General features: G+C 38.6%; 1 protein-coding gene across 10 annotated transcripts in view; it reads left to right on the forward strand.

Annotated features, from left to right (window-relative positions):
- The window catches only part of TEAD1 (TEA domain transcription factor 1), a 288,298-nt gene that overhangs the window by 70,986 nt on the left and 192,785 nt on the right, over positions 1–24,527 (forward strand). The window contains exon 1 of one of the 10 annotated variants that reach the window (XM_074230328.1): positions 1,450–8,343. The exons of the other annotated variants lie outside the window; for them this stretch is intronic. The gene's annotated coding sequence lies outside the window, so the exon portion shown is untranslated. Of the gene's footprint in view, positions 1–1,449; positions 8,344–24,527 lie in introns of those variants that run through there. 10 annotated transcript variants of the gene reach the window in all.

Here is a 24,527-nt window from a genome sequence, read left to right on the forward strand (position 1 = left end):
CAGGTACTCCTGACTCCAGGGCTGGTGCTCTGTCCACTGAGCCACCTAGTTGACCCATAATAGGTTTTCAATAAATATTTTTTGAATTGACATCCATGGAAACAATTTCCAGATCAAGAGATATGATTATTTTGTTTTCCTTTGCCTTGGTCATTTCATCTTTGCAATAACATTATTCATTCTAGGCTTACATTTTAGGAACAACAGTGACAAGCTGAATTGTGTTCTAGAGAAAGGTCATTAGGATGATGGTATGACCCTAGACATATATGGGAATCTTTACTCAGGTGAAAAAAAACTTGAGAATTGGGAGGAAGACATGATTGCTGTCTTCAAATATCTTAAGGGTTGTCATGGATTTGGGTAAAATGGATCCATTCAAACCAACAACTATGATATGTCATAGGGAAACCCTATAGGCACATAGTCTAGGTAACTTAAGGTGGGGGGAGATGGGTAGCTGGCTATTAGTAACTGCTTAATATTAATCCATCAATTAAGAAAGACTCCATCTATGAAGAAGTATTAGGTAGTCCAAGTTCTTTAGGGCTTTATCCTGTTCAATTCAGAGGACAAAAGTAGGGACAATAGGGGGAAGTTGGAAGGAAACATATTTCAACTTGGTCAGAAAGAACTTCCCATAACAGTAAAAGCTATCCCAATATGGAATGAGTTGCTTCATAATAAGGGTTGTTGACTTGACATGAGATAGTGAGATCTCTGTCACTGGAAGTATTCAAGCAGAGGATGATAAAATGACAACTTGTCAAGAGATGCTCCAGGGCAGGTTCTTGTTCAAATAGGGGGTAGATTAAATTTCTGAGCTCCCCTTTAACTCTTAGGCTATAGGATTCATTAGTTAATCTAAGTTATGATCCTCTGTTTTCTTTCTCAAGGATTTGGTGAAATTGAAGTAGAGAATAATTCCAATAAGACTCAGTAATTTATATAAATAATCAAGGAGAAGAAACATGAATCCAGTTGAAAGAAGAAAATATGTTATGGGGGTTGAAAAGCATTTCCAGTGTTTTTCAGGAACAGCTACCTTTCCCTTGTGTATTTCTGGATATAGGGATTTAATGCTAAATGTCTGAGAAGAACATTTCCTGATTTTAACTGTAAAAAGAGGTGCTTGAAGAATTTTTAATCCCATGATTTCTCAGTAAGTACTTGTAATGAAGAAAATAACCTCATGGTCTAACAAATGAAGGGACTTATAGTAATGTCCTCAAACTGGAATTTGGAAGGGAGAGGAGGTTCTCCAGTCTGCTTGATTAAGAGCTAAGACAAGAGCTGCAAATGCTTTCAGACCCTTTCTTGTCCGTCTATTTAAAAAAAAAATTCTCTCTCTCTCTCTCTCTCTCTCTCTCTCTCTCTCTCTCTATATATATATATATATATATATATATATATATATATAGAGAGAGAGAGAGAGAGAGACATTTTATGGATAGAAATATATATATATATAAATACATATTCCATATATTTTATATATATCTGCCAACATATACACACATACATACACATGTGTGCATATATGTTTGAATATGTATCTGTATAGGGGCAGAGGTGAAACACAATTGACTGGAGGAGGAAGTTGAGGTCCCTGGTAATCAGAGCAGCCCCCCAGGAGCAGGCATCCCTAATTCAAAAGACCTGAAGAAACTCTCTGTATTCTGTAGTATTTGTTGAAGTTACAGAATTATGAATTTAGAACTGGAGAGATCTCAGAAGTCATATCTAGTCTAATCTCTTCATTTTTAAGATAGGTACATAGTACAATTCTGGTTAGGTATCTTCTGTGTTATTAAATGAAATGAATATATTTTATAAAAAAAGAAGCAAAAGAGCTTCAGAATACATTAGAAACTACACATGAGCCCTAAAATTGATTAATTGGGATGAGTTCTGCTAAATCAGTAATTCATAAGATTACAGAGCAAAGGATCATAGATTCAAGGCTAGAAATGGACCCTAGAATGTGATACAATTATGCTATACTTATGTGGTGCTATACTTAAGAGTCTGGAATACTGGGTTTGAATCCTGTCTCAGACACTGTCTTGTATTTGATTCTGGGCAAGTTGCTAAGTCCTCTGTCCTCATCTCCAAATTGAATGAGTTTGACTCTATAGGCTATAAGGTCCCTTCTATCTCTTAAACCTTTGAACCTAACTGGGCATGATCTGTGATCATATACCTTTGCAATTCTTGCTTTTGGATATATACTGAAGTTAGTGGGTCATGAACTTAGAGGTTCTGAACGACAGTGAGTAAAGTTGATTGGTGTTCTCACTAGGAGAGCTGCTAACCAACTTTTCATCTAGAAGGACATTTTATGCAGAAGGAAGGCAAAGAAGGTAGAGTGGCCCTTTCTCATAGCTGTTCTTCAGGGTTCAGTTTTATCATTTTCACAGTATTCAGTCTTGATTGTTTTGTTGCATACCTCTCATTTAGAGGTAAAGAAGAAAGTTAGGCCCAGAGAGGTTCAATGATTTCTTCAGAATTAGGGGTAGAAGATAGACTCATCTTTGTAGCTAAGGCCTCCTGATTACTTCTGATTCTAATTCATTGAAGTGAGTCTTCTCTAGGTAAACCTGTTGGGCTCTGCATAAAACAATCACCCATTTTTAAACTGCCTTGCCCAGGATTTGGGGAGTAAATTGCTGATAGATGATATTATAATGCCATAGGTGACTTCCCTCACTGAGAAATACTAGTCTGCTAGTAGTTCCTGGTAACTCAAGGACCTAGGGAGGTAGAAAGAGGCATGGAATTTGAGGTGTACAATAGTAAGACATTAATAGGTATATTTAAAACAAGAAGTGGTTATAGATTCTGAATCTTGGATTTCTGTGGAGATCTGGTCGAGAGGCATTGGGGTCTGATGGAAAGAATACTGCTTTATGTGCCACTTTGTCACGTATAAGCTATGTGACCCTGGGCAAGTCGTTTCACATCTAATATCTATGCAGCTTAGTGGTACTTGTTGGACTTGGAGTCAGGAAGACTGAGTTCATTCCTGCCTTAAACATTTACTAGCTTTGTGACCTGAGGCAAGGCACTTAACCATTCTGCCTCATTTTCCTCCTTTGTAAAATGAAGGTTAAATAATAGTATTTCTTATATGATCGTTATGAGGATCAAATGAGGTGCCATAAGTGAAATGCTTTGATATAAAGTACAGCTTAAATACTGTCATCATCATCATCATTCCCTTACCTCACAGGATAATTTTATACTCAAATAGAACAACATAATGGCAGCTGTTTTGATAATTATTATCATCCTTTATTCTAGTCTGGGAATGAAGTTTTTTTGGAAATCCCCTTGCTCCCAGTAAGGCAGGCTGACCTCAATGCCCTGGAAACTTAAGAAACTAGACCTTTTTCTTGTGTTTCACTTTCTCTTCAGACAGGTTTTGGGGTTTTGCTATATATTTATTTGTTTTGTTGATATCCTACTCAAGAGTGTTTCATAGGGATTAGCTAAAAGACAGAAAAAAAGAGAGAAGCGAGGGGGAGAAGAGAGAAAATTGAAGAGAGAGAAGGATGAGGAAGAGTAGAGGGAAACCTACAGACAGGAATAGGTGAGGGACTAAGAAAACTTTCATTTGTTATCTGGACTCTCACCTATATGGATACAGACAAAAGACTCGGGTGTTCCCAGCTCTGTAAAACTTTTCAATTCCAACAATATCAGTGAGGATGGTGGTGAGCCAAGTTTACATTGTTGCCAGGGTCAGAAGTTAGAGATGTTTCTGTCACAGTGCTTTGTGTTTTATTATGGGAAAATCCAAGCATAAAGAACAAAATAAAAATGGTAAGTAGCCAAATCAGCATCTTCAAAAGAATTGAAAGAAACAGCTTTTTATAACAGAACTCTATGGCAGGGGATTCCTGACATTTTTTCGTTAATAGAAAAGCTGTCTAAATGTTGACCCTGTCCGACCATGTGACTTTCCTTCCAAATAAACTTGATAAAATATAAATGCCTTTGTTTAGTTTTTTTAAAAGCAGCTAGAGAAGCAATGAATGGATAGAGTGTGGGGTTTGGAGTCAGGAAGAATTGAATTCTAATCTGGCTTCCAGGGCAAGTCACTTAATTTCATATGCCTCAGTTTCTTTATCTGTAAAATGAGCTGTAGAAGGAAATGACAAACCACTCCAGTATTCTGTCAAGAAAACCTCAAATGGGATCATGAAATGTCAGATACATGTGAAATGATTGAGCAATAAACTTTAAGAATCCTATGCGGTTTGGTCTCAGTTATTCTTTCCAGCAACTTTGGGTATTACTCCCTACAATTTACGGTTTAGAAAAGCTGACTTCTTCACAATTCTCATACAGAGATGTTTCTCATCTCTCTGCCTCTGAAAAGACTGTCTCACCTGGAATGTATTTCCTCCCTACTTAATTCTTCCTCAGAGTCTTTGTCTCTCTTTTACATCCCTCTCAACCTCTCTCTTCTGCAAGAAGCCTTTGCTGATCTATCTCCCAGTCTGGACACAGCGATTTCCCTCCAAAACAACCTTGCATTTAATTACTTTGTTTATATTTGTGCTGCATATATTTCTATGTAGTGTCTCATTCGTTAGAATACAAGGTCTTTAGGATTGCTTCATTCTCTGTATAAATATCATTGACTCCCAGCAGAATCTGGGCTTAGTAGACACTTGGTGGATTGATTCTTTTTCTAGGAATGAGTCTCTTTATTTTTGGATTTCTGATTCTCTGCTTGTTATCCCTCTATTCAAAAAATGGATAATGGTAAGACAAAATGAAATTCAGAACTTCCTTACTATGAATATGTAATTTTCAATGGAAAAGTTAATTAATGTAGTAAAGGTAGATCTGTGTAAGTATGAGTTCTTTGGAGTCAGATATATTTTTGAGTGAGCTTATCATTTCCACACTTAATTGTTCCAATAGATTAATTCTAGACACTGGCTAGTGAGGAAATGTTGATTTATATGTTCCCCCAATCCCACATGTCAGTTGTATTTTAAAAAAACCAAAAACTAATTTGTTGACATCTTTTGCCTTCCCAAAAATATCCCTCTGCCCCTTCTTAGAGAGTTGTCCTTTATAGCAAATAATAAAAAATAGAGTAGGGGAACAAAGTTCAGACAAATTTGTCGGCACAGCATCTGAATCTGACCCTATATGCAGTGTTGCACACCCATCACTTCTATAGAAGGGATGGAGATATATTTCCTTCCATTCTTCTTCAGGGTCCATTTTGATCATTAGCACTGTACAACATTCAGTGAATTTATTTTGATATTGGTATTTCCTTTTACCAGGGACATTTTCCTTGTTTGCTTACTTTGTTTTGCATTATTTTACATTAGTTATCCCATACTTAGAAGCCACATTATCTTAGAAGATATTTCTTTTAACTGGAGTTAGAAAGGGGTAAGCTACTCTAATTCCTCCTTATACAAAGGAGTAATCTCAGCCTCATCCCCAGGAGGTGACATGCCTGGGTTTTATAGCTAGTTTATGGATGAACAAATTTAGTTGGTATTTCTAGATGCTACCTGCCACTATGGAATAGTACTCTTTTTCCTCATCTATCATCCCTGCTCTCCTCTTCTTCTCCTCCCATTAACCCTCTCCTCCATCCCCGCTTAAAACAGTAATCAAATCAACATTTTTTCTCAGAACCTCTCCCTACTCCTTTTATGTACCTGGAGAATGTTCTGAGAGGATGTGTGCCACTCTTACCCAGGAATCTATTTAGCTTTTCTAGATGTGCCTGGGGAGATCAGTGGGGACTTTCCTTTCTCTTGGTTTGGTCCTCCCATTTGTTCTGAAGTGATGGCACGTTTAGAATTCAAGAATCATGTTTGTCTCTAAAGGAAGTTGCTTACTGGCTCGATATGTTTATAAAAAAAATACAAACCAAGTCAGGTTCAACTTGGCCTCCAGGCTAAAAGGGGAACAAGAAGCCCTGGTGGCCTTGGAGGGTTTTATTTTGTTTCTTCTTCATGTGGCCCTCTCTGTGTTGCTCTCTACTCTATTTTCTGACCTTGTGGGAAGGTTACCTCTCAGGCTCTCCAAAGCTCTGCTAATTTTAAACCCAGGCAGCTAGGAGGTATTGCTGTCGAGCAACTTGACCCCCTCCTTCACCAGAGATATGGCTAGAGAAAATGGGACACCAAGTCTGAGCTTTTCTCAGCCAGACTAGGAAAGGGACAAAAAATGAAGATCAGTGGTTCAGACATAATGGTAGTTCAAGGGTAACCTGACATTTGTTGCTTTCTTGTGTTGTTCAAAGCAAGAACTTATGTGAAAGACATTCATAAGATGTGAGGCCTAGTCATATAAGAAAAAACTCCAGCTTACTGGGATACTCCTGGGTTTTAAATCTGGAGTGGAAAGAGTTCTTAATTCCAACAAGTTTACAAGGGTATGAGTTGGAACCTTGCTTTGAATTCACTTGTAAAGTTTCAGATTAGGAAACAGGAAAACTCCCAATCTTGACTGCAGTCTTTTCAGTCCAAGATCTGATTGCTACTAAAACTAGCCTAAATGCAACAAGCAAACAAATAGTCATTCATTTGGCTTTGGTAAGAGCAGTGGCCACAGTGCCCAAGGACAGAACCTTTTCTGTTCCGAACATTGTAACTTAGCCATAACAAACTAGGTATTTTAAAATGAATATAAAATCACCAGACAAATAACATGAAATTTTAGGATCCTTCCTAACCAATAAACCTTTAGAATAGCAGGTTAGCTGATTGCTTAGAGAGCCAATTTTCTGTTATGTGCTCTTGGATTCCATTTAGTCGATCATAAAGGCAAAGGGTATTGGCCTTGATGTTGAGAATGTAATGTCCTCGTGAGTTCGATCTGTCTGTAAAATGGGGATAACAATGCTTGAACCACTTCCTTCCCAGGGTGGCAGTGAGGGAAAAATGGCTGCTGTGGAAACGAGAAAGGTTGCGTTGGTTGCCAAGCCATTGAAAGCGTCTTTTCTTAGGTAAGAAATTATTATAATGGGAAGCTCAGACCAATCCACATCTGGCCCACTTCCTTTATCCCAGGGGAAAGAGCCAGTCAATACCTGGAAGATTTCAGAACCAAAGGCCTTGATTGCTTACCTTCTCTCTTACAGTGAAAGAGAAGTGATTAGCTCATGGTGGATAAAGTATTGTGCTTGGATCTGCCTGAGATGAAAGGCACTGTCTCTGAGGAAGGCTCAGGAACCTGCCAGCCTGTTGGAGTTACAGAGAGACTTTGCTTTATGTAGGCAGGCCAACTCAGACCACATCAAGCAAATATGACTTCTCACATGTTCACTTTTGTTTCACTTTTAAAAGCTGTTTAATATATCTTTATTGGCTTTTTTCTTCATTTTTTTAAGGTTTCCTCATAATTCAATACATGTAATTATACCAGTTGTTCTTGGACTGTGTTATTGCTTGGTGTTTTGTTTAGGGTGAAGAAATTTCCTTTCCAAAAGAATTTTCATTGAGAAAGTCCTGGACCTCTTAATTTCATTAATAAAACAAGCTTGCCTACTTGAGAAGCTAAATCTTAGAGTCCTTAATGCATTTTGGAGGTCTTGTGCATTTATAGGCAGGATGCCTGCTAAAAAATTAAGGATGTGGATAGAGAACCTGGATTGGTCCCTAGGAGGTGGTTGGTGGGAACTTAGAAGGGCCTTGCCTGTCTCTTGGCCTTTTCAATAGGCTTTCTCCTGTTTTGTACTCCTTACCTCCTCTGGGCTGGTTCCTATAGATTAGGGGTTCTTCACATTTCTGAATCCCTGGGCAATCTGGGGAGACCTGTAAACCCCTTCTTAGAATCTTTTTAAAATGCATACAATCCATAGGATTACAAAGGAAGCTAATTATATTGAAATAAAGATGTAATTTGATTTTCCCTTTCAAGTTCATTCCCATGTCCCCTTCTCCACCCTCCCCTGAAATCTATCCAGAGAGCCTTGGTTAAGGCTTGCTGCTCTATATGCAATGGTTTTCTCTCTCTCTATGTACAGTGAGTGAACGCACAGACTGGTGAGAGGCCAGCAGTTATTTTTATGGTAACCTGATACCTCAGAAATGGGACTTCACTCACTCCCCAGGCCACGAGGAGGTGAGACAGGCTGTAGCATAAAAGGGGGTGCTCCTTGCCCAGCATTTCTTCGGAAATGAGCTACAACAGCTAAGAGGAAGCGAGGTGTGCATGGATGAACTTGCGGGCAGCGGGACCAGGCCTGTACAGGTGCCACCCGATCTGTTTAGGCAATAGGACAGTTAGAGGCGAGTTGTTTCTGTGGCTCAGCAGGGCAGCCAGCCCTACACTTCCATGTAGGAGACCCAAGACAAGGCAAGCAGTTTTTTTTTTTGTTCTTCAGACAAGTGGTTATCAAAAAGCCAGATTATTAGCCATTCTGTGATGGGTGTGGTTAGAGGTGCCTTCTGAGGTTCCTCAGTAGGGCAAGAGCTACAGGTCTTGGTAGCCTGTGTGCGTTTTGTTTTGCTGTGTTTGTGTGTGTGTGTGTGTCTGTGTGTGTTTTGAGTATAAATACATTTTGCTTCTCCTGTTTCTAAAAACTGTTGTTTGTAAATTGTACTGTATTTTAAATGTACTTAGACTTTATGTAAAGGGATTCCATGAAAAACCAGTTTTTCTTAGCAAAGAAACATTCTCCCCTGACCTGATTTAACTCTTCAATAATGGATTTTCCTGTAAGGGTTTTGCTTAGCTCATATGATAACTATAGTGTCTTAAGGACAGGAAGTTGACACCCCAGAACAGAAGGGATAGAGCAGGAATTATTACCCCTTGGGGAGCCCTTTGATAGTCTGGAGAAGCCTGTGAACCCCTTTTCAGAAGAATAACACAGAAAATAAAATACAGAGGATTAAAAAGTAAACCAGTTATATTCAAGTACAATGATCAATATAGTAATTAAAAAAAAAGTTGACAGACAACTGTTCTTGGTGTTTTGCATATGTGGCTGTTGCTAACTTGGAAGTGTTTCAGAAGGAACTTTTATCACTTTAAAACCTTAATTCATATATGTATGTGTGTGTGTGTGTGTGTGTGTGTGTGTGTGTGTGTATGCCTTTATGTAATATATATCTTTATATACATATATAGATATATACACACAAATATATGATAGCTGTGTGTGTGTGTGTGTGTGTATGCCTTTACGTAATATATATCTTTATATACATATATAGATATATACACACAAATATATGATAGCTTTGTGTGTGTGTGTGTGTGTGTGTGTGTGTGTGTGTGTGTGTATTTAAAGACAAGTCCCATGGTGGTCTTTAGTTCCTTTCAGAAGCTACACTAGGCTGTGAGTTAGAGAACTTCACCATAGATGGGGGCTTTTTCTTCCTGCCAGAGAAATGACCTTGCCAGACTGGCCCAGTCTGTTCTGCCCAGTCCTCTTTGCCCATGCCAATTTCAGGGCTTATCACTGAAAGCAGCCTAACTGGGTGGGTGCCTTTTTGGTGTGGAAGTACTGGTGCTTTCCCAAGGGTACCTTGTTTGGCCTGCCAATGAACAGTGGTCCAGAGTCTCTTAGACTCTGAATTGGGATTAGCTTGGAAGAAGATAATAAATTTCCAAGGTACCAGATATTCATTTAGTTTTACTTGATCCTAAACTGAAAGTTAAAAAACTACTCAGTTGGATTAGCTCATTTCTGTAAGGTTTCAAAATGTTTTCCTTTTGACAGCTTTATCAAGTACATTGTTGGGGGGGGGGGGGTTGGTACCCATTTTACAGATGATGAAACTGAGTCTTTAGAGAGGTGAGATGACTTGCCCTAGGGTGAAACAGCTCTTAAGTGTCGAATGATGAAAGTAAGCTCACCATAATATCTATTCTGCTGAAATGCCTTTATTTTTTTCTTTTTTTAAGGTTTGTAGACTTCTGAGGCCACATCTTCTTCCTCCCCATCTTCCCTCGCTTGTGTTTGTTATGCCTTTAGCCTGTTTGCCAAATGGCCCTTAGTGAGTGAATATGGCATAGCCTGCCCCCACCACTAAAGGCTAAAGATAGTTACCACTATCATAGAACACTGCGTGTGTGTATCAGGGGAGGGAGGAATAGTAGCAATAATTCTACTCAATAGCTTTTAAGGAGAGCTGGATCTAAGTAGAGTTCCCTAAGAAAGATAATTTTCCTTCCTAAATACTTGTCCCTTTCCCCACAAATCCCTTTCCTTACAGGCATCACTGAGGATCATGTGCCACTTTCTAAGTCTTTTCCCCACTCCTCAGGAAACCCTCCCTTCCTCCCTAAAGAATACATCTCCTGCATCTTCTTTTCTTAGTTATATCAGATGGAACTGCATAAAGTAGTTACATGTCCATTGATTTTTTTTTTTTGCTACTGTCCCAAGATGTCATTTGACTACCAGGGGTTATATTTTTGGGAAAGTAGTTTTTTTGGGCTCCTTGGACAGCCCTAGCTGAAAGATAGAATGAGAAAGAAGGCAGCAAAGTGAAAGTCTCCCAGGGAATGCCTGGGGGCATCTATCAAATGGCATCTTGTGTTGGGGTTTTTTTTTTTGCCTGTTTGTTTGTTTTTCCAATTTGAGAGTGAATTAAATAAAACTGGACCTGGAAGGGGTGTGGTAGTTCAGTCTTCCTTATTTCTTTAACAGAGCCTTCAGGCCTTGAGAGATGTTGGTTCAGGGAATGAGCCAGAAAGAAAATAAAAACCATTCTTGTCAGACATGCTCTGTTGGTATGCAATTACCAGAAGATGATGATGGAGAAATATTGATTGACTTGGTCCATGACCTTTGGCTTTTTTATTTTTTTCCTATGACTTGTTTCCCCCAGGCCTGTCATGGGTGAACTTGGTTAGCTAGAAGCCCATGCTCTGCAAGCTTTCTTTTGGGTCCCCAGTGGCTAAGGCTTGGGGCTCCAGTGTGTGCAAGAAGGTTAAGGGAAGATAGGTAGCTGTGATCCAAATGGCTTTCCTGTCAGTGTTGGTCTGTTTGATAATGGGATTCCTTCTTAAATTTGGGAGTGGGTGAGGAAGACTGGGTCTCAGGGTTTACTTCCTGTTGCCTGAAGGTGTCAACTGCAGCTGCTGACTCTAGAAGAGGGAATCAGGTCTTTGGTCATTGGTTGCCCTGGTTTGAGCTCTTTCCAACTGCAAAGACAAAAGCAAAGGGTTTTGTGTTCAGAAAAAGTACGATGTTCTGTTGACCAAGTTTGAAGAGAACAAGCTATTAGATGAACTAGTATATAGATAAGATTTGGAAGGGGAATGGGGAGCTGATTCCTGGGAAATCCTGCCAGAAAGATTAGAAGATCACAGATTTAAAATTGGAAGAGGACCATCTAATCTATCCCCATCACTTCATGTGACTGGCCTTCTTGCTGTTTGTCACACATGAAAGGAAGAGAAGGGAAAGAAACAAAAATTTATTAAATGTCTCCTTTGTGCTAGAGTGCTTTAGAAATATTAATGAGAGGGAAGGTAAGGGGATTCATAATTATTGCCTATTATATGCCAGTCATTATTTATAAATATCACCTCATCCTACAACAACCCTGGAGAGGAGATGCTATCATTATTCCTGTTATACAGTTGAGAAGCTGAGGCAGAAGTTAAGTGACTTGACTAGGGTCACACAAATGTCTGGCGCAGATTTGAATTCAGGTCTTCCCAACTCTAGGGTTTTATTCAGTGTGCCATCATTTTTAGTCAGGAGACTGTCTTTTCCTTGGCCTTCCTTTTATCTAGAATTCTCTCTCTCCTCATCTCTATCTCTAGACTCAACCCAAATATTATCTTCAATGAGGCCTTTCTCACTGCTCATCTTGTCCCTCTGAGATCCCCTCTCATCCATCCTGTATGTATGGCTTGTTTGAATTCATCATTGGCAGTTTTTCTCCCCCTTTAGAATGTGAATGAGCTCCTTGGGCACAGGGGGCTGTCTTTGCCCTCACAGTTTTAGTACAATATTGCCCATCTCAATGAAGAAACTAAGGCAGGAAATCTGAAGTGACTTGCCCAAAGGTCAGAGATGGAAGAGGTAACAGAAATGGGGTGTGAACCTGGGATCTTGGTCTTCCAGCCCAGGGCTCTTCCCACTGTATGTAGCACATTGTTGTGTTGTTGTTATATGATTACTAAATATTTGATTGCATTTCTCATTAGGAGATTGGGGAATGTAGGTCAAATGATGAAAGCTTTGGTGTTGTGTGTATGTATGTGTGTGTGTGTGTGGTGGTGGGGCAGAAATTAGGATCTAAGCTTTGCTTCATAACTTATGGCTAAAAGGTAAAAAGTCAAAGGCTGGCATGTCCAGCAATGGAACCATGGATTTGGAATGGAAAGATGTTGAATATCTAGGACTTGGAATGGAAAGATATTGAATATCTAGCAATGACCTGCTAGTTTTGGAGAACTTTTCTTTTGCAATAACCCGATGCTCTGTGTGCTAAAAAAGTATTCTCCTAATTTGTAAATGAGGGAACTGAGAATGTCGCTACCTTGTCCACAGTCATCCAGCTAATAGTTGTTAGAGGTGGGATTCTTGTTAAAGAGACCTGTTTAAAATTTTCACCTGAGTGAATTATATAATCATAGATCTTATATTTCAGGAAACTGAGATTTGGGGGTGGGTGGAGTCAAGATTTGCTCATGGCCCTGGTGTTAAGTGATAACGACTTGAATCCAGGTCCATTAATTCCAAATCCAATGAAACTGCTTTAGTCTTCATTGTAAATGATAATACTTGTTTTATGAAAACCATCCAGCTGTCTTCCATTCACTTGTCAAAGTGGTTCTTTCTAAAGCACCCCTTTCCTCGGATAACTCTTATTGCCTCTAGGGCAATAATCAGTAATTTTTATATAGCTCCTACTGTGTACTGGACACTGTCCTTACAACAACTCTGAGAAATAGGCTCTCTTATAATTTATTTTACAGACTAGGGAATGAAAGTTCCCAAGGTCCCACAGTAAGCTGAGGCTGGATTTGAACTTAGTTCTTCCTCTCTCCAGCCCAGTGCTCGGTCCTTTTTCAAACTTACCTTGTCTTATTCCCCAAACCCACCCTGTGGTCTGACCAAACTGGCCTCCTTGTGGGTATTCCATGTGTGGTATCCCCTTCCTTGCCATCTAAGCTGAGCACCTCCTACAATGAGGTCTTTCCTGATCTTCCCAGCTGCTAGTACCTCTCCCTCTAAAAAGAAACAGTAAATCTTACATTTGGTAACTATGTATATCTATTGTTTCCTTTTACAAGAGTATAAATTCCTTGAAGGCATTTTGTCTTTGTAGCTACCTAGTCATAGTAGATGTCCAATAAATAACTGATTAGTTGGTCATTGCTTTCATGTGTTTTCTAGGATATTGGGAGGCTCATATCTTCTCTCTCCTATATGTCTGATTCTCCCTAGCTTTTCATTTTCTGCCTAAGAACAGACCCAGGCTTCCACTTCTCTTAAAGAATAAAATCAAAACGACAGCCTTCCTTTGACCCCTCTGTTCTATTGGCCTCTGTTATTATTTCTCTACTCCCTTTGTTATTACCAGTACCTCCTTTATATCCTAAACTATCTCCTATAACTAAAGGCTTAGGTAATGCTAATTAGAGAATGATTTTTCAAAATGAACATTAAAACACAGGTAGTAGTTTCTAAGGAAGAGATAGTCTGTTAAATTTTGTTGAGTCCCAGCTTCTCCTGCCTGTGTCATCTCTTCCCACTCCCACACATCACTTCCTATGTGTATCATGCTTTGCACATCTCACCTACTCATGTGCAACCAACCTCTCCCTTTGGGCCATAGGCAGTCCTATTTCTTGAGACACTTGTAGTTTTCCATGATTCATGGGTTTCTTTTATCACAAGGGTGTGAAGAATGAGGGCTGTATTGTTACTTCTTGGAATGCTGAAATACTTGGAGCAAGGTAGTAGGTGGATCCTCTTTGGAGACCATATAGGAGGGCAGAGACCATCTGTGTCCATACTGATGAAATTCTGGGTGGATCTGCTGAAATATTATATATTATCACAAAGACCAGACAGGTTCTCTTCTCCTGATGAGCAGGGTAATGTTCCCATTACTATCTTCTTATGAAGAGGATGTTATTACATTAAGCCCTGTCCTATGTTTATGTTGCTTGATTGAACCCATTCTTTTAATGAAAATCAAGTTCTGCTTACTTGTAAGACACTAAAATAAGTGTGAAGATAAAAAAGGCAAAACTAGCCCTCCCCTCAAATAGCCCCTGTGCTCAGGGGTTTGCTGTGAGGATCAAATGAGATAATTGTAAAATGCTTAACACAGTGCTTCACACATAGTATTTCCTTCTTCTCCTTCCATTACCCTCTGTGGGAGATGTAATGTGTACAAAGATTAATTCATGGTAATTCAAAAGGAAACTTTGGGAGGACTTTTTCAGGATTTTTTTAAAAATACTGCCTCCTGATTCCCCATCCCATCTGCAAACTTCCCTTCCTTAAATTAAACCAAATCAATTGAAATGGTGACCAAATTTGCAGTATTCAGTAACTGAAGTCCTTTTTCCATAACAGGAGCTGGGAGGAATAGGTATCTTTAGTCTTCTGTAATCATTGTTGAATGTTAACTTTGATCTGATTTGTGCTGTTTTTTAGTATTTTCATGTATATTATTTTAATCATTCAACCTTGGAATAGTGAATGAGAGCTGACTTGGAAGGTAGGAAGATTTGAATTTAAATATAGCCTTTGCCACATTAATTAAAAGTAATTACTTTGTTATTGTTTTTTTTTTTTTTTGGCAAGGCAATGGGGTTAAGTGGCTTGCCCAAGGCCACACAGGTAGGTCATTATTAAGTGTCTGAGGCCGGATTTGAACTCAGGTACTCAGGGCTGGTGCTCCATCCACTGCGCCACCTGGCCTTCCCAAAAGTAACTACTTTGTGCTGGTCGTGGCTCTTTATTACTGGGAGGATACAAATAAAGTTTAAAAAGGGAATTCTTGCTGCACAGTCTAGTTTCAGGATTCTGCACAGCTTTATAAAACTCTGTTTGACTAATCTTCGTTGGGGATTTCTTTTTCCAGTGAAGTCACAGAGCATATTTATAGAATCATAGAATATCAATCCTTAAAAGAGCCTCAGTTAAGGGATTTTTAAACTTGTTTTTTAGAATATATTTTGATAATTATAGCACAAAATAATTGATTTCCTTTGTAATCTTATAGTTTGTACATTTTAAAAGATTATTCTGAGAAGGGTCATGACAGTAAAAAAGGTTAAGCAGTCCCTGATCTAATACACCCCATACTTAAACACAGGTATCATTCCTCAGCATGCTAATAAACAGTGGTCGAGCCTTTGCCCAAAGACCTCCCATTAGCTGGAATCTTAGTTACACTTTAGAGCTGTTGATTAGAAATTTGTTTTTGACAGTTCTAATTGTTAGTCTTGAAGTTAGGAAAAACATACTGAAATCAATACCACGGCCATTTCCATCTGTTATTTCTTGTTCTACCATCTTGGAGGCAGTTGGAAGAACAAGAAGATAATAATAACTGAGAACACTTAATATTTATTAAGCAAAGTATGGTCTCATTTTGCCCTCCAAAAAGTAGGTGTTATTATCCACCCCAGTGTACAAATGAGGAAACTGAGGCAAATAGCAGTTAAGTGACTTTCTTGGGATTATAGAACTCAGAAGTATCTGAGACTGGATTTGAACTGGGGTCTTCCTGACTCCAGGTCCAGGGATCTCTTCATTGTGCTTTCTAGTAAAAAAAACCAAACATTTCAATTGACAGCTCTTTATATGCCTGAAGTTCCCTGTCATTGTCCCTTCCCCCAAGCCTTTTTTTTTTTTGTGCCTTCTAAAGCTATGTAGTTTCTTTAAGTAGTCCTTGTAATCATTTCACCATCGTGGCTGCCATCTCCTAGGTTTCTCCATAGCTCATCCATTTCTTACATGTGGAGTCAAACATGTTGACCCAAACCATGTTGACTCAAAATGTTAGTCTAGAATCTAGATATTCTTTCACAGAAGGGCAGAGATCAGTGGGCCTGCCAACTTAGTAGGGTCTGCTATGCCCCTGGATGCAACCAAACTTTTTTTTTTACATGAAAAATTGTTCTACATCACTATTTATTAGAGAAATGGAAATCAAAACAACTTTGAGGTGCTGCCCTGTATATATCAGATTGGCTATTATATCAGAAAGGAAAATGCCAAATATTGGAGGGCATATGGGAAAATTGAAATACTAATTATACTGTTATTGGAATTGTGAACTGATTCAACTGTTTTGGGGAACAAAAAGGTACAGTACATAATAACCCTTGATCCAGTAATACCAGAAACAGGTCTATATCCCAAAGAAATCATTAAAAATGGGGAAAAGACCAGCATACACAATAATATCATAGCTCTTTTTGTAGTGGTAAAGAATTGGAAACTGAGGAAAAATCTATCAATTGGGGAATGACTAAAAAAGTTATGGTGTATGAGTGTTATGGAGTACTATTGTTCTGTTAAGTCATGAGCAGTGGAGTTTTTTTTCCCTTTTTGATTTGATTTTTTAAAAATGGGATTAATAGGGGTGGGTAGGTGGTGCAGTGAATAGAGCACAGGCCCTGGAGTCAAGAGTCCCTGAGTTCAAATGTGACCTCAGACACTAAATAATTACCTAGCTGTGTGGCCTTGGGCAAGCCACTTAATCCCATTGCCTTGCAAAAACATAAAAAAAAAAATGGGATTAATATAGATAGATAAATGCTTAATATAGTTATACTTGCACAATTTATCTTAGATTGCTTTCTATTAGGGGGTGGGGGGAGGGGGAGGAGGGGAGGGAAGGAGAAAAATGTGACAGTCAAAACCTTACAAAAATGATCGTTAAACCATTTTTGCATTGAATTGGAAAAATAAATAAAATGTTTAAAAGATAAAGAAATGGGGGCAGCTAGCTGGTGCAGTGGATAGAGCACTGGTCCTGGAGTCAGGAGTACCTGAGTTCAAATCCAGCCTTGGACACTTGCTGTGTGACCTTGGGCAAGTCACTTAACCCTATTGCCTTAAATATAAAGAAATAAAATACAAACAGATAAATAAAAGGAAATCATGAGCAAGTAGACTTTAGGAAAAGCTTGGAAAGACTTGCATGAACTGATGCTCAGTGAAGAGAGCAGAACCAGGAGAACATGGTACACATTAACAGCAATATTGTGAGATGGATGTAGCTCCTCTTAACAGTTCAGTTATCAAAGACCCTGCGTTATTCCATAAATGTTAATGATTGCATAAATGCAGCATCTTAATCAGATGAAAATTTCCATGATTCACCTGATCCATATTCATTTGGCCTCAATTCACTCTTTACCTAGTCTGATAATCCCTTTGGATTTGAACATTTTGCTCTTGCTAAATTTGGCTCCTCAAAATAGATGGACATGCAAGATGGTAAAAATTTCAGTGTCCCTAGTTCAGGTTGGGATGTAAAAGGATCTTCTAAAATTTCTCGTTTAAGAATATATATTAATAGTTTTGCATGCAGGTTCCAATTCTTCCTACCCATTATTCCTGTTCCTGCTCCTGAAAGTTCACATAATCTTGTAATCCAAAGTGCACACCTCTGTTGCTCTCTGATTTATGGGTTAACTTGGGACAAAATGTCTCATATCAACACATAGTGATCAAATTCTGCATCCAAGATCTCCAATTTTTGTTCTTCACTTGCCATTTCTATTAAAATAGTCTGTCTCCCCCAAACATATCCATCCTGTCAACTTCTGCAGCTGCCATCACCACCAAAAGATTTCAAACCACAGCCTAGGCATCCTTCTTTGCCTCCATTGCCATTTCCTGGGCCACCCAACAGGTCCAAATTAAGTTTCCATGGGGGTATAATATCATGTTTGATACTTGCTGACCTTGTTCTCCATTGAAATTCCTAGACCACTAAGCTAGGAGCCCTATTTGACACCCTGGCTTCCTCATCAACTCACTGTAGGTGACCTTAGAAGATTCACTTTATCTCTTTGGGTGTGAATTAATTTACCTGGTTCTTTACCTTCCCTACCTGATTGCATTGCTGATATTTGAATTTCTAAAGTTGAATGACAGTTACACTCAATTGTATGCAATATTAGCTATTTTTTTGGGGGGGGCTGTCATTTTTTTCTTCCATGTTCAAGTGGAGGGGATAACATTTTAAAGAATCATGCCTTTTTCTTTACTGACTTTCCTGTAAGAAAACTTATCACTTGATCTAAAGTTTCTATATATTCTAGGAACTGTGCTGTGTTCCAGGGATATGAATATAAAAATTAAATACTTCCTTTCCTCAAGGAGATTACCTAAAGCACAGGAATTGGAGTGAGGAGCTCAGTTGGTTGGGAGTAGATATGGTGAGGTGAGATGTATATGGAAAATCTTTTGCTCTATAAATGTCAGTTGTTGACATTTATTATTATTGATTTTATTTTATTATCCTTGCACTGGAATGATAAGTCGGCAAATATAACTGTAAACTTTAAAAAATTTTTTTCCTTTGTAGAGAAGTAGATTTCTTTCTCTCCCTACTTGTTTCCCTAGTTTGAGCTAGCTACTAAGATAGGGCAGGAATTTTTTGGAGGTGGGGGGAAGGGGAAGGAAGGTAAGAATTCATTTATGCTGATTTTCCCAAATCTCTCATGTAGGAGATGCTGCTTTAGAACTTGAAGCCACTGTGTACTAAGCAGGCAAAGGACTGCTTTGTCCTTGAAGAAGTGGAAGGGTGGAGTAAGGCTAGTGTAACTCATTTGTATGTTGTGGGGTGATCCTGATAGTGGGTAGTTCCCAGGTTGATGACTTGATTGAATTGTTAGATGTCAGCTACACCCCTTTCTCACCACAGTGATATGAGAATTCATGCTGTAACGTGGTGTCTGATACATAGTTAATATTTTATAAATGCCTGTGATGATGATGATGCCAAGTATACTTGTTGATAAGTGAAGAGAAATTATTACATTTTGAACAGATTGGTAACTGTTATTCTCTTGCATTCCCTAAATGGTAGAAAATATTTTAATTGTAAGAACTTGGAATGCACTTTCATTTTTCACTACATCAATTTTTACAGTTTTCGGGTTATCTGAAAATGAGTCAGATGATCACAAGGTCTTAATTTGGTTTTATTTCTTACTTTCTTCTAATCTTAAATTGTTGTCCAATCCTCAAACTCTTTGTGCCCCCTCCCCCTTTCTTTTACCTTCCTTATTATCTAGTGATAGCATTTAGAACTGGAAGAGAGTTTTAACAAGTACCGAGTCTGACCTCATTTTCTAGGAAAGGGAAAGATGACCTTCCCCACCATCCCAAGATTCAAAGTCAGGTCTTATAATTCTAGATTCAAGATAGACTGTATTTTTGGCTGCATAAAATCATTGGTTATAAATGTGTGACTGAAAAATTCCAAGTCTTCCTCCAATGCCCTGTCCTTGCATTGAGTTGAACCTGGGTTCTTGCAGTTTATGCTAAGGGACTATGGTCTCTCTCATTCTGTAACAAACTGGAAAGCATTAGACGATAAGCTTGCTGACTGATTCTCTGCAACAGTGTAGTTAAGTATCATCACCAGACCATTGACTTTATAAGTCCCATAGCACTTTCTGAGGACTTGGCTCTCCAGGTGTGGTATAGGGAGCGTCCATCATGATAGTACCACACATTTTTTTGAAGTATTGATATAGAAGTAGCTGATCCAGGTTCTTTCTGTTCTTTTTTTTTCTTTTTGGTTACTTAGGGCCTCTGCCAGGGCCAGGACCACAAAAATAAAGAGAAGGGGAATCAGGGATTAGTGACAGTGGACCTCCCTGTCAGGAGGGTTGGGTCTACTATGGTTGGCTAAACAAGTCTAGTAGGTTTTACTGTGAGACCCATTTGGCCTTGTACTTGGCCCTATCTGCAGTTGCCTTTCAGGGAGTATGGTTAGAAGGAGGAAAAGGCCAAAGAAGGATTTCAGCCTTTGGAAATGATTACCAGTGTTTATTTTTGGAGTGTACTATCATAAGACTGTTAAGGGTTTCTGGAAGAAGTTAAGCTTAGGAGGATTAATTAACTGAAAAGAAAACTAAAGAAAATGGCGATTGTGTCCTGGCTAGTGCTTGAAGAGAAAGCTGTACTATCAGGATATAGAGGGAGGAAGGCTTAGCTCAGATTCTGTTGTAGTAACCATGGGCAGCTCATTGAACATCTCTCTCCCTTTTCTCCTTTGTTAATTTGCAAAGTATTTGTGATTTCATCAGTGTTGGGGAGTGTTGGATCTAGGTTCAAATCTTAGCTCTATCACTAATTATCTTGAACAACTCACATGATATCTCTGGGCTTCCTCAGTTTCCATATCTTTAAAATGAGAGGATTGGGCAAGATTGTACCCTCAAACTCAAACCATAATCCTGTGGACTTGATGTAGCATTTCTTTTCACCAAAGTAGATTGTAAATCATCTAATAGTAGTAATAATTTCATTGATATAGTACCTTAAAGACATGATGCTTAAGAAGTTTATAAATATTATCTTTTATTATTAAATATTAAGGAAGGTTCAATTATTATTGCTATTTTAAAGTTGAGACTGAGACAAATGGGGTCCAAGGTCACACAGTGTATAAGAATATAAAGCTGGTTTTGAACTCAGCTTCTTCTGACTCTTGACTTGGTACTCTATCCACTGTGCCAGATTATCTGGCTAAATGTCAGGAATTGCCTAAAGCTCATTTTTATAAGACTTGTTACAGGATCACAAAGCTAGTAGCTGTAACTGGATTTGAATCTATGCATTCCTGACTCTAAGCTTCCAATATGAGACTTGGACAGAGCAGTGACCTTGAAGTCAGGAGGATGGGCGTTCAAATCCAGCCTAAGATACTTGACATTTATTAACTTTGTGACTTTGGGCAAGTCACTTAATCCTGATTGCCTCCTATCCAGGAACATCTCCAGTCATCTTGATCCATATCTGGACACTTGACCCAGATGGAAGAGAAAGTAAGGCTGATGACTTAGTACAGCACACCCTTGCACTCAAATGCAATTCAGGTACTTGTTATGGCATCACCTCCCCTGATGTCATGGTCTTCTTAGGACATACATCATCATCATCATCATCATCATCATCATCACTTTAGATTACAGGCAAAATAGTGATAGATAGGAAGACCCATTAGAGTTTAAATTGGATGTTGTGAAGCACAATATACATACATATATATATATATAATATATATATGTATAATATATATAATATATATATATATATATATATATATATCTAAAGTTCTGGGAGAACATTAAAGTGCTATGTGAATGTCTGCTATTATTATTATACCCTAATAAAACTGATCCTCAATATAAGAGTTTTAAAAGCTTCTTGGGGCAACAAATGTGCATACTCTTTGACCCAGCAATACCACTACTGGGTCCATACTCTGAAGAGATGATGAAAAAGGGTAAAAACATCACTTGTACAAAAAATATTCATAGCAGCCCTGTTTGTAGTGGCAGAGAATTGGAAATCAAGTAAATGTCCTTCAGTTGTGGAATGGCTTAGCAAACTGTGGTAGATGTATGTCATGGAACACTATTGTTCTATGAGAAACCAGGAGGGACTGGAATTCAGGGTGGCCTGGAGGGATCTGCATGGCCTGAGATGCTGAGTGAGATGAGCAGAACCAGAAAAAACATTGTATACCCTAACAGCAACAAGGAGTGATGATCAACCTCAATGGACTTGCTCATTCCATCAGTGCAACAATCAGGGACAATTTGGGGCTCTCTCCAATGGAGAACACCATGTGTATCTAGAGAAAGAATTGTGGAGTTTGAACAAAGACCTTTAATTTGGGGGAGGGGGAAGCCTGTTATCTTATTGTGTAATTTTGCTATCTCTTATACTTTATTTTTCTTCCTTAAGGATATGACTTCGCTTTCATCACATTCAACTTAGATCAATGTATACTATGGAAACAATGTAAAGACTAACAGACTGCCTTCTGTGGGGGGTGGGGTGGGGGGAGGGAATCAAGATTAGGGGAAAGGGGCCAGCTAGGTGGCGCAGTGGATAGAGCACTGGCCCTGGAGTCAGGAGGACCTGAGTTCAAATGTAGCCTCAGACACTTAATAATTACCTAGCTGTGTGACCTTGGGCAAGCCACTTAACCCTTTTGCCTTACAAACAAACCTAAAAAAAAAAAGATTAGGGGAAAAATTGTAAAACTCAAATAAAATCTTTCTAAAAAAAAGAAAGCTTCTTGGGATGAAATATATCTCAAGGCTGTGTGGTGGAGTCATGAACTCCAACCTATTTTATATACTAATTAAATTCATATCACTGTCTTCAGGGGTCTGTCTTAAGTCCTCAGATTAGAAGATCACATATACATTGTGAATTCATTTTTTCTATATTAATAAAAGGTTATTAGTTGTCATTTTCTATTTCATCATCCAGTTATTAGATATTGTAGTATTCACAGGGTGTCCTTGGGAATATGTGTTTTAGATTTGATGACAATTGGTCCAAGCCAAGAAAGAGTTTTTAACTTAGTGGAGCGGTAAAGTACCAAACATCTGCATCAATTATACCTAGACCTTATTTGGCTAGACCACATCTATAGCTGATGGAGACATGTGCTGACAGGAACTGAGAAGCGAGGATTGATCAGTTGTGGTATAATATTGGATATGTGCTTACTTAATTCAGTTTAAGAAATTTTTATTGAGCCTCTACCATGTGCCTCACTTTTGTCTTACGAGATGGGTTAGGAGGACAGGACCAAGAACTTATGCAGGTGTTCAGTCAACAAATACTCTGCTTATTCTGCGACTGCCAATGCCCTAGGATTGTAATAAGGAACTCTGCCTTTGCAGAGCCCCATGGGCTTGTTTAGATTGGATTTGTCCCGGCTCTTGTCCAATGCAGAATTGAATAAAATAATATAAGCTAATTCTTAGTACTGCTCTTTACATCCTCTACCTCCTCGGCTTCTTCCTTTCTCACCCCTACCTACCCTGCCCCCCCCTCCCCAGCTCCCACTCCCTACCTAGAAGGTGTATTAGACTGAGAGTTGGATCTTTATTGGAAGATGTAACTGCTTTACCATGCTTTGTCATAGTTTAGCTTTGGAAACCCTAATGTTATTCCATCCTCCCTATCAGAGCAGTTTTACCTCTAAATGTAGTCATCTTTATCTGGCATCATTTAGAATTTTCTTCCCTAAAACTTGTAGTATTTGAGCAGAGTTTGTAACTATTCTAGGAACATTTTATCTTATATGACTTAGTTTTTAGACTCTTCCTTATTCTGAATACCCACCTCGACACGCTCTCATTTGTCATTTTCCCTCTTAAAAGGTGGTGCACAGAACTGACCACATGAATGGGATCTACTGTGATACTGGCAATGTGGATCCTAAACTTTGCATTAGTGCAGGCTAACATTCTCTTGAATTTTATTAATGCTTTTTTATTGATGTCTTTTGTGTTCATAGTGCCTACATTTTCCAGTGTATTCTTCCAGCCAACTCTTTCTGAGAGCTATTTGTTAAAACAAAAATAAAAAAGAGGAAAACAGTTCAGCAAAACTAACAAGACAATGGCAAAGACAATAGCAAAGAATGATAGTGAGGGACTTTGTTCATCTCATTAGTTTTGGTCTAGCAGCATCCTTTCATCTTCTTAGTTTTCTGAACAAACAAGTTGAGATGAAGTAGATTTCTACATCAAGGGTGAGTTCATTGTGTCTTTCCATAAGTCTTTTTTTAAGATCCCAGAAGGAAGGTGCCATGTTTTGGGAACCCAAAAAAGCAAAAAATGCAGACAACTTAGAATTTATCTGGGGAGTTAACAAAGAGGATGTTTTGTGTTTCATTTATAAATCAGTGCAGACACAAATGCAGACAACTAGGAATTTATTTGGGGAGTTAATAAAGAGGATTGTTTTTTGAGGTTTAATATATAACTTGGTGTTTTCTCACCAAAGTGTAAGTAGAGGTTTTCTGAGGCTAATCTTTTCTGGTAGCAAATGTATGGTTGCATATGAAGGATAGGCATCTTAGAGTACTCCTTTTCCCAGAGGTTTCCAAATTAGATAGAAGGCAAAGAATCTTCAATAGTGAAGGGAAAGTTCTAATAAGTTATTTTCTATTAAATGAGCTCAAATTGTTTGCTTCCTCAGGGAATCTTTGGCCAGGGTTTGTTTTTTTTTTTTGATGGATCTCAGGATTTGGTGGTGCTCAGGAGGCTGCTTGAGAGACTTCAGGTACCCAAGAGTGCCACATGCTCATATTCTTGTATGGGTGCTGTCCATTTGCTCGGGAGCTGTTTTGCCCTATGGCAAAAGCTTTAAACAGATGAGAACTATGCCCTAAACTCTTTGAATATGAGATATGACAAGAAACAATAGTTACATTACATTCCTCAGTTACATCCCTAAGGAACCAAGCAGTTTGTCAAAAATCAGAATTCTGATATGTATGTGAGCAAGACTTACCTGATCTCAGAATAGGGCTGAATTAATATCTCTT

Source organism: Macrotis lagotis, chromosome 3, assembly GCF_037893015.1.
Source record: "Macrotis lagotis isolate mMagLag1 chromosome 3, bilby.v1.9.chrom.fasta, whole genome shotgun sequence".
In the NCBI taxonomy this organism is placed as follows: Eukaryota; Metazoa; Chordata; class Mammalia; order Peramelemorphia; family Peramelidae; genus Macrotis; species Macrotis lagotis.